The sequence below is a fragment of the Oncorhynchus tshawytscha genome, unplaced genomic scaffold (genome assembly GCF_018296145.1).
Source record: "Oncorhynchus tshawytscha isolate Ot180627B unplaced genomic scaffold, Otsh_v2.0 Un_contig_8962_pilon_pilon, whole genome shotgun sequence".
Lineage (NCBI taxonomy): Eukaryota > Metazoa > Chordata > Actinopteri > Salmoniformes > Salmonidae > Oncorhynchus > Oncorhynchus tshawytscha.
This window is the reverse complement of record NW_024608969.1, coordinates 54,683-65,000: the sequence shown is the minus strand read 5'-3', so window position 1 is coordinate 65,000 and position 10,318 is coordinate 54,683.

The window sequence follows — 10,318 nt, the reverse complement described above, 5'->3', positions numbered from 1 at the left end:
TTATTATACTCTACATCTATAATATTATTATTATTATTATACTCTACACCTATAATATTATTATACTCTACATCTATATTATTATTATTATTATACTCTACACCTATAATATTATTATTATTATACTCTATATCTATAATATTATTATTATTATTATACTCTACATCTATAATATTATTATTATTATTATACTCTACATCTATAATATTATTATTATTATTATACTCTACACCTATATTATTATTATTATTATACTCTACACCTATAATATTATTATTATTATGATACACCTGCTAGATGCTCTTTAACTGTTGTGGTGAAACACATGTTATTCATTCAGTTCATGTATTTAGTTGATAGGCTTACACACATGATGTCACGTCACAGGAGGCGGGACCTTAAATGGGGAGACGAGGCTCGTGGTAATGGCTGGAGCGGAATCAGTGGAACCATATCAAATACATCAAACATATGGTTCCACAATGGTTCCATTGTCGCCGTTCCAGACATTACTATGAGCCGTCCTACTGGAGTGGCAGGTAGCCTAGTGGTTAAAGCTTTGAACTAGTAACCGGAAGGTTGCTAGATTGAATCCCTGAGCTGACAAGGTAAAAATCTGTTGCTCTGCCGCTGAACAAGGCAGTTAACCCACTGTTCCCTGGTAGGCCGTCTTTGTAAATAAGAATTTGTTCTGAACTGACTTGCCTGGTTAAATAAAAAAATAAAAAAAGATTTTACATGTAAAATACCTCAGCAGCCTCCACTGGTTCACATACTAAATATAGACTGTGTGTGTGTTCAGGACCCAGTGACTTTTGCCCTAGTGAAGGAAGAAGGTGACACAGTTGGGAAGGAGAAGTGTCCTTATGATCCCAGACAACGTCACACTGCTGTTACTGCAGGTTAGGCACTCACACTCTATCACATCCTGTCTATGTGTGTACTGTAGATGGAGTGCTGTATACCGCCTCCCCTTCTAACTTCCTGGGCACGATGTTTGACATCACCAGGGCAACAGGTCAAGAGGTGCACGTGCATCAGTCCATCAACTGGCTCAGTGGTGAGACCCATCTGTCAATCACACACACTCCCAATGCATGCTGGGAAAGATGATAAAATACTTCTCCTGTCCAAACTTCTGTAACACCAAACAACAACAGAATGTGTCCAAAGAAGAGTTTAACTCAGGATGTGGTTTAGCAGTGTGGTGTTACTTACCTAATGAGTTCTCTTTGATGGTGGTCTATGTCTATAACCATCCACGTGTTTTCTGCCAGTAAAGTCATACCGTGTAAAATAAACATCACCACAGCTCTGATGGAAACTGGATGTTTTGGTATCATTTTATAAATTCCATCAGATAACTTTTTATTTTCGACATGGTGAGATCTTTTTGTGGCGGTAGAATGAAGGATGTGAGAAGTGGAGATGGAAAAGGTCTTTATATATGCTCGTATTGATGTAACAACCATCATAAGTAAACTGGGAGTCATGCGATGACATGTTGTGTGTCCTCCCACTACGACTCGGGAAGTCATGCAGTTTATTAGGCTACAGATGAAATAACTGAAAGTGCAAAGTGATTTTGACGCTCTTTTCCAATAAATATTGAGGGTCTTATTCTGGTGATGTGATGATCGATGCTTGACTGCAGTTTGACAAATACCAATATTCTTGCTCTAATCGATAGTAATCTAATCATGTAGACTAGCCTTCCCACACTGTATCTGTGAGCTGTTGGCTAGAGCGCTCGTGCCAACACCAGAATATGCACATTTGCTATTTAACCTAACCTGGGATATAACTATCGGTACAGTTGAAAATGGAAACACATTGAGCTTTACATTTTTATTCGGTACATGAAAACTTAAGCGAAAAATAATGTTTTGTGTGTCTACGTCATCACACATTGATTTTTATCTGCAAAAAGACAGTGCAAGTTTGTGCAAGTTTGTCTGGGGCTACAAGGAAAATGTTACCCGTCAGGGGTGATGAGAACTGGAGTTGGGAAGCACGACACACAATATGTCATTAATATGTCATTCTCTGATGAGTCCAGATCCAGAGCTTGTGAGTTCGGCCCTGGTCAGGAGAGTCCTGGAGACTCTCCCTGGAGAGGTTGAGTATGAACACTATTCCGCTATTAAACAGCTTTAATGGCATTATATCACATCTATTCTACTCTTAAACATCTTTAAGGCCCTTGGGCTCCCGAGTGGCGCAGCGGTCTAAGTCACTGTATCTCAGTTCTAGAGGCATCACTACAGACCCTGGTTCGGTTCCAGGCTGTATCACAACTGGCCGTGATTGGAAGTCCCATAGGGCGGCATACAATTGGCCCAGGGTCGTCTGGGTTAGCGTTTGGCTGTTATTGTAAATAAGAATTTGTTCTTAATTAACTGACTTGCCTAGTTAATTAAAGGTTAATATATATATATATATATATATATATATATATATATATATATATATATATATAATAATAATTATATCACATTTATTCCACTATTAAACACATCCATCAAATCTACTACATTTCCAAACAAAGACTATCTCTCTCACTCTTCCTCTCATCTTGTAACTCCCTCCTCTTGCCCATCTCCCATACTTCCTATCTCTCCCTTTCTCTCTCTTTTACTCTCCATCCTTCCTTCTCACTCCTCCTCTCTCCCCACCCCCTTCCCCTCTCAGGTCGTTGTTCCCCTGAGGTGAAGGAGCTGCGTGTGAAGAAGGGCCTGGTGGTCCTCCTCCCCTATGACCACCCCCATCTCTCCCTCTCCCCTGCGTCTGGGAGCACCCCCAGGGCCGCCACATCCTGCAGCACCACTCCCACCTGGAGGTCACCGTCTCCGGATCCAGCCTGGGCCTCTACTCCTGCCACTGCCTAGTCCAGGGTAACAAATCCTTGGGTAGTGAGGCCTGCCTCACATCCTCTTTCCAGGTGATCATGGAGAACCCCAGTATCGAAGGCAGAGTGGACCTGGAGGTCGTTGGTAGGGGTACACACCTCCTATGTCCTGCTGGGGGCGCTGGTTGGAGCTTTAGGAGCCATTGTGCTCCTGAAGAGGCTGTGCTGGAGAGCGGCCCAGCACACCTCATTGGAGGACACACATGGGAGGGGAGCCAATCAGGGACAACAGGGGCAGGGCCCAACCTGCTATGAGAATCAGCTGGTGATGAGTGGCATGCCTGTCAGACAATCAGGGCAGGGCGCTTTGTGAAGAGATGTCCAGAATTGAGTGTTTTTCCAGGTACCACTTACAGACTTCTCTCTCTGTCGCTCTATTTGTTTCTTTCTTTCTCTGTCTCTCTCTGTTTCTCTCATTGTCTCTATTTCTGTCTCTCTCTTTCTTTGTGTCTTATTTTGTATTTATTTATGTTTTATGTAATTTGTCATTTGTGACCCGATTCAGGAAACTAGGCGTATGTCACAAGTCACGACTTGAGAGAGCTGCTTGAACGTTTTTGGCTAAGAAATGCCTTCTGGAACATGTGAACTTTCATGTGCCTTAATAACAAACTTGTATGCCATCTGTACATATGAATAAAATGGTTAAATTACAAGCCTTGTTGGTTAAGCCACAGAAAAAGTCAGCAATCTCCCGCTAGCCATGATTGGCTGAGATAATGAGTGGGCTGGATATGCCGAGAAAGGAGTTCGGTTTGGTCTGTCATATTGAATGCTTCTGTCTATTTGAGCTCGTCAGTCTGTGTTGGTAATCCTGTCAAACGCAGCTTTTTTTTAAACGTATTGTGTAGTGGAACTGCATAAGTGTTGTTCTCCACTTTCTGGAGGATCACGTTTTGAAATCAGTGGAATTAGAGTATGATAGCTAAAGAGATGGAGAAAACACCTGTCTCCGGACTACATCTTCAAACTAAGGGCAACCGTGGGATGGCGTGACGTGTGTGATCTTAAACGTTGTTTACCTAGCTAGGTTCATTGTTTACCTAGCTAATTAGTTAGCTATCTATATGTCTTAAGCTAAAGTGTACTAGCTAGCTAAAATTGGCTGCCTGGCCCCTAGCGTTTGTTATTATTCATTTTGCAGAGCTTTTAGCTCTTCTAGTTAGACCCTAATGTTAGGCATTGTTGGCACTTTGTTCATTGTTGGCACTTTGTTCATTGTTGTTTAACTAGCTGTCTTTAGCTGGCTCGTTCGCTAACGTTACGTTGTGTGTGTACAACAACCGTTGAAAATGGCCAGTGTCAGTAAACCTCTGCAGAAAAGCGTAATGAAATTGTTGCCAGCAGAGCTGGTTAGGCTGTTTTCATGTCATCCAGAGGTAAACCAATCACTGGCCAGAGCGTGAAGTGTGCACTCCGAGAGTGAAACGAGATGGGTGGGGCTAAAGCTTAAGAGGGTGTGAATGATGCTGAATGGGTGTAGACAAAGAAGAGCTCTTCACTAGATACCAAAACATTCAAAGGCGATTTCCTCAAAAGTGAGTTTTCAAGTTGATCAACATTGAAAGCAGAATTACTTTCCCATTGTTCCTCAAATGCGGTGTACGATATACCATTTTGTAGCTCTGAGTCTCTACTTTTATCCAGTGTAAAAACACAATTTCACATTTTGCTACATAAGACCAAATCCAACTTTCCAGATATCCACAAAACAAAATACGCTTGACAAGGTTGGGATCGTTTTGTGTTGGTAAAATTAATTACGTGAGAAATGGCAGTGGAAACACCTTTTTATAGGCAAATATTTATGTAATAACCATCATATCGATGCAGTGACATGTTGTGTGGTCCTCACACTACGACTCGGGAAAGCACGGTGAACTTGGTGCTTCTTTCCAATAAATATAGAGGCTGCTTGGCTGCCTTTTGACAAATAAAAAGTGTTGTTCTTATCAATAATATTGTCATGTAGACAAGCCTACCCCCCACTGTATCTGCCAGCTGCTGGCTAGAGCGTTACATACAAAGACCAGAGTGGGCACATTTGCTATTTAACAGTTGAAAATGCGATGGAAGCACATTGAACTCTAGATTTTTTTTTCGTACATGAAAAAGTACATTTTGTGTGTGCTACGTAATCACCAACTGCTTCTTATCCTCAAAAAGTCAGACTTGCGGAAACACACCAATGGTGTGAAAATGTGTGTTTCCTTATGCACATTGTAGAATATTCACATGAAAATCTATATCCAATTCGATTGAAACCTAGCTAGTGACAACACAGGGTAGCATTAAAAGTAATTTTCAAAACCTGCAACAAGTTTCTAGCCAGGGAGAGGTTATGTTCTTTCTCCCCAGGTCACTGAGAATCTCAGTGTTTGATGAAAATCATGCACCGTTTTCACATTTAGACATTGTGCTGGAGATATTGAAAATGATGATGACAAGTGGTCATCATTTTTAAGTTGTCTTTTTTTGTATCTCCATAAGACTTTAAATTATTATTTTTTACATGATTTTGAATATTTGCTTGGTGGGGAAATTCTTTTTGTAATATTTGCGAATGTTTTGTAGTTGTTGTAATCCATTGTTTGATATTCTGAACAAAGTGTATTTCAGTAAATATTCCCCCAGTACTAATTGGTAGTTTTCCTGTATAATTTTAATGAACCATTTAACTTTGTTAGTTCAGTGTGCCATATAATATGATATCTTAACTATAATCAGAGGGCCATGTAATATTATAATTCAGAAGAGGGGGCGGGCACATGTTCTACTTAACTATGTAATATTATAATTCAGAAGAGGGGGCGGGCACATGTTCTACTTAACTATGTAATATTATAATTCAGAAGAGGGAGGTGACCACATGTTCTACTTAACTATGTAATATTATAATTCAGAAGAGGGGGCGGGCACATGTTCTACTTAACTATGTAATATTATAATTCAGAAGAGGGAGGTGACCACATGTTCTACTTAACTATGTAATATTATAATTCAGAAGAGGGGGCGGGCACATGTTCTACTTAACTATGTAATATTATAATTCAGAAGAGGGAGGTGACCACATGTTCTACTTAACTATGTAATATTATAATTCAGAAGAGGGAGGTGACCACATGTTCTACTTAACCATGTAATATTATAATTCAGAAGAGGGAGGTGACCACATGTTCTACTTAACTATCTAATATTATAATTCAGAAGAGGGAGGTGACCACATGTTCTACTTAACTATGTAATATTATAAATCAGAAGAGGGGGCGGGCACATGTTCTACTTAACTGTAATATTATAATTCAGAAGAGGGGGCGGGCACATGTTCTACTTAACTATGTAATATTATAATTCAGAAGAGGGGGGCGAGCACATGTTCTACTTAACTATGTAATATTAGAATTTTACTAAATATTCCCACATCTATGGCTTCTTTGCAACACTTCATGACACAACACCACAAGAACAATTTTTTTTGTTTTCATAAATTTTTAGGGTACAGACAGTTTTGACATTACAGCTTGGCCATAGTGGGAACCGGGTAACTTGCCATATATATTTATGGGTGATTTCCCAGACACACATTAAGACTAGTCCTGGACTAAAAAGAAAACTCATTGAAGAATCTCTGTGTCTGGGATACCGCTCCCCAGATACATACAAATTAATTCAAGGATGCCGGTACTGGGTCTTCTCAAGACTGTCACCACATCCTTCATCACAAGGCACACCAGCCTTCACTCAGTGTGGGGAGCACAAGACTGACCCAAAGTCCTGGTACTTAGCAGCCAAGTCCCGCCCTTGATTGCAAAGTAGTTTGAGATATTTTGGCAAAGTTTATAGGCAACTTTTGAAATATTTTGTAGTGACGTTGTGTTTTTTGTAAGCTGTTTTTTTCAAACGCGCTTTATAAATGGACATTTTGGATATATATGGACGGAATTAATCGAACAAAAGGACCAATTATGATGTTTATGGGACATATTGGAGTGCCAACAAAAGAAGCTCGTCAAAGGTAATGCATGTTTTATATTTTATTTCAGCATTTTCTGTAGCGCCTGCAGGGTTGAAATATGCTAACTCCTTTGTTTACTGCTGGTGCAGATGGTGCAGGCTATCAGATAATAGCTTCTTATGCTTTCCGTGAAAAGCATTTTTAAAATCTGACATGTTGGCTGGATTCACAACGAGTGTAGCTTTAATTGAGTATCTTACATGTGTGATTTAATGAAAGTTTGAATTTTATAGTATTTTATTTGAAAGCATTTTCCCTGGCAATTGGCCAGTTGAGACATTTGCGTCGCGCCTATCCCTAACTAGTTTAATGTCACGTCCTGACCTTAGTTCCTTTTTTTATGTCTCTATTTTAGGTTGGTCAGGGCCTGAGTTGGGGTGGGCATTCTATGTTTTGTTCTATGTTTGTATTTCTATGTGTTTGGCCTGGTATGGTTCCCAATCAGAGGCAGCTTTCAATCGTTGTCTCTGATTGAGAACCATACTTAGGCAGCCTGGTTTCACCCTTGAGTTGTGGGTAGTTGTTTTCCCAGACTTACAACCACTCAACAGCAATGGCTCATGTGAAGAGCAGTATGGCAATGACCCTATCCTGTAGTACGTTATCAAGATGAACTGCAAGCCTTGTGGCAATACACCTGTCCAGACAGAAGAAGTCAGCCTCTGATGTCCAGAAAAGAACAGAGGAATGAGCCCAATGTATATTCAAAACAAACTAGTAAAAACAGTGTCATGATGTTGCCCTGTTGGTGAGGTTAATGACCCCCATAAATACCTTTCCCCCTTTTCTCTCTCTACTCTACAGAATGGACAGAATAACCTCACACTCAACGTCAACAAAACTAAGGAGATGATTGTGGACTTCAGGAAACAGCAGAGGGAACACCCCCATCCACATCGATGGAACAGTAGTGGAGAGGGTAGCAAGTTTTAAGTTCCTCGGCATACACATCACAGACAAACTGAATTGGTCCACTCACACAGACAGCATCGTGAGGAAGGCGCAGCAGCGCCTCTTCAACCTCAGGAGGCTGAAGAAATTCGGCTTGTCACCAAAAGCACTCACAAACTTCTACAGATGCACAATCGAGAGCATCCTGGCGGGCTGTATCACCGCCTGGTATGGCAACTGCACCGCCCTCAACCGTAAGGCTCTCCAGAGGGTAGTGAGGTCTGCACAACGCATCACCGGGGCAAACTACCTGCCCTCCAGGACACCTACACCACCCGATGCTACAGGAAGGCCATAAAGATCATCAAGGACATCAACCACCCGAGCCACTGCCTGTTCACCCCGCTGCCATCCAGAAGGCGAGGTCAGTACAGGTGCATCAAAGCTGGGACCGAGAGACTGAAAAACAGCTTCTATCTCAAGGCCATCAGACTGTTAAACAGCCACCACTAACATTGAGTGGCTACTGCCAACACACTGTCAATGACACTGACTCTACTCCAGCCACTTTAATCATGGGAAATGATGTAAATATATCACTAGCCACTTTAAACAATGCTACCTTATATAATGTTACTTACCCTACATTGTTCATCTCATATGCATACGTTGATACTGTACTCTATATCATCGACTGCATCCTTATGTAATACATGTATCACTAGCCACTTTAACTATGCCACTTGGTTTACATACTTATCTCATATGTATATACTGTACTCGATATCATCTACTGTATCTTGCCTATGCTGCTCTGTACCATCACTCATTCATATATCCTTATGTACATATTCTTTATCCCCTTACACTGTGTATGACAGTAGTTTTTTTGGAATTGTTAGTTAGATTACTTGCTCGTTATTACTGCATTGTCGGGACTAGAAGCACAAGCATTTCGCTACACTCGCATTAACATCTGCTAACCATGTGTATGTGACAAATAAAATTTGATTTGATTTGATTTGATTTGATTTGGACTCTTGAAAAGCCCTTTGTTAACGGTACGGTAACTGTAACGACGTTCGTATGTTGAAGGAGAGTCGGACCAAAATGCAGCGTGGTGGTTACTCATGTTCTTTAATGAAGAATAGTGATACATGAAATAACTAATATAAATACAAAAAACAACAAACGAAACGTGAAAACCTAATTACAGCCTATCTGGTGAACACTACACAGAGACAGGAACAATCACCCACAAAATACACAGTGAAACCCCGGCTACCTAAATATGGTTCCCAATCAGAGACCACGAGAATCACCTGACTCTGATTTAGAACCGCCTCAGGCAGCCAAGCCTATGCTAGACACACCCCTAATCAGCCACAATCCCAATGCCTACAAAAACCCCAATACGACAACACAATAAGCCCATGTCACACCCTGGCCTGAACAAATAATTAAAGAAAACACAAAATACTAAGACCAAGGCGTGACAGAACCCCCCCCAAGGTGCGGACTCCCGGACGCACCTCAAAACCATAGGGAGGGTCCGGGTGGGCGTCTGTCCATGGTGGCGGCTCCGGCTCAGGACGTGGGCCCCGCTCCATTAATGTCATAGTTCCTCCCCTTCGCATCCTGGGATAATCCACCCTCGCCGCCGACCATGGCCTAATAGTCCTCACCCAGAACCCCACTGGACTGAGGGGCAGCTCGTGGCTGAGGGGCAGCTCGTGGCTGAGGGGCAGCTCGGGACTGAGGGGCAGCTCGGGACTGAGGGGCAGCTCGGGACTGAGGTGCAGCTCGGGACTGAGGTGCAGCTCGGGACTGAGGTGCAGCTCGGGACTGAGGGGCAGCCCGGGACTGAGGGGAAACCCAGTACTGAGGGGGAAGCCCAGTACTGAGAGGAAGCCCAGTACTGAGAGGAAGCCCAGTACTGAGAGGAAGCCCAGTACTGAGAGGAAGCCCAGTACTGAGAGGAAGCCCAGTACTGAGATGAAGCTCAGGCAGGTAGTTGGCTCCGGCAGATCCTGGCTGGCTGGCGGATCTGGAAGAGTCTGGTTGACTGGCAGATCTGGAAGAATCTGGTTGACTGGCAGATCTGGAAGATCATGGCTAACTGGCAGATCTGGAAGAATCTGGTTGACTGGCAGATCTGGAAGAATCTGGTTGACTGGCAGATCTGGCTGCTCCATGCAAACTGGCAGCTCTGGCTGCTCCATGCAGACTGGCAGCTCTGGCTGCTCCATGCAGACTGACAGCTCTGGCTGCTCCATGCAAACTGACAGCTCAGGCTGCTCCATGCAGACTGACAGCTCAGGCTGCTCCATGCAGTCTGGCAGCTCTATGCAGATTGACAGCTCAGGCTGCTCCATGCAGGCTGACAGCTCTGGCTGCTCCATGCAGGCTGACAGCTCTGGCTGCTCCATGCAGGCTGACAGCTCTGGCTGCTCCATGCAGGCTGACAGCTCTGGCTGCGCTGAACAGGCAGGAGGCTCCGGCAG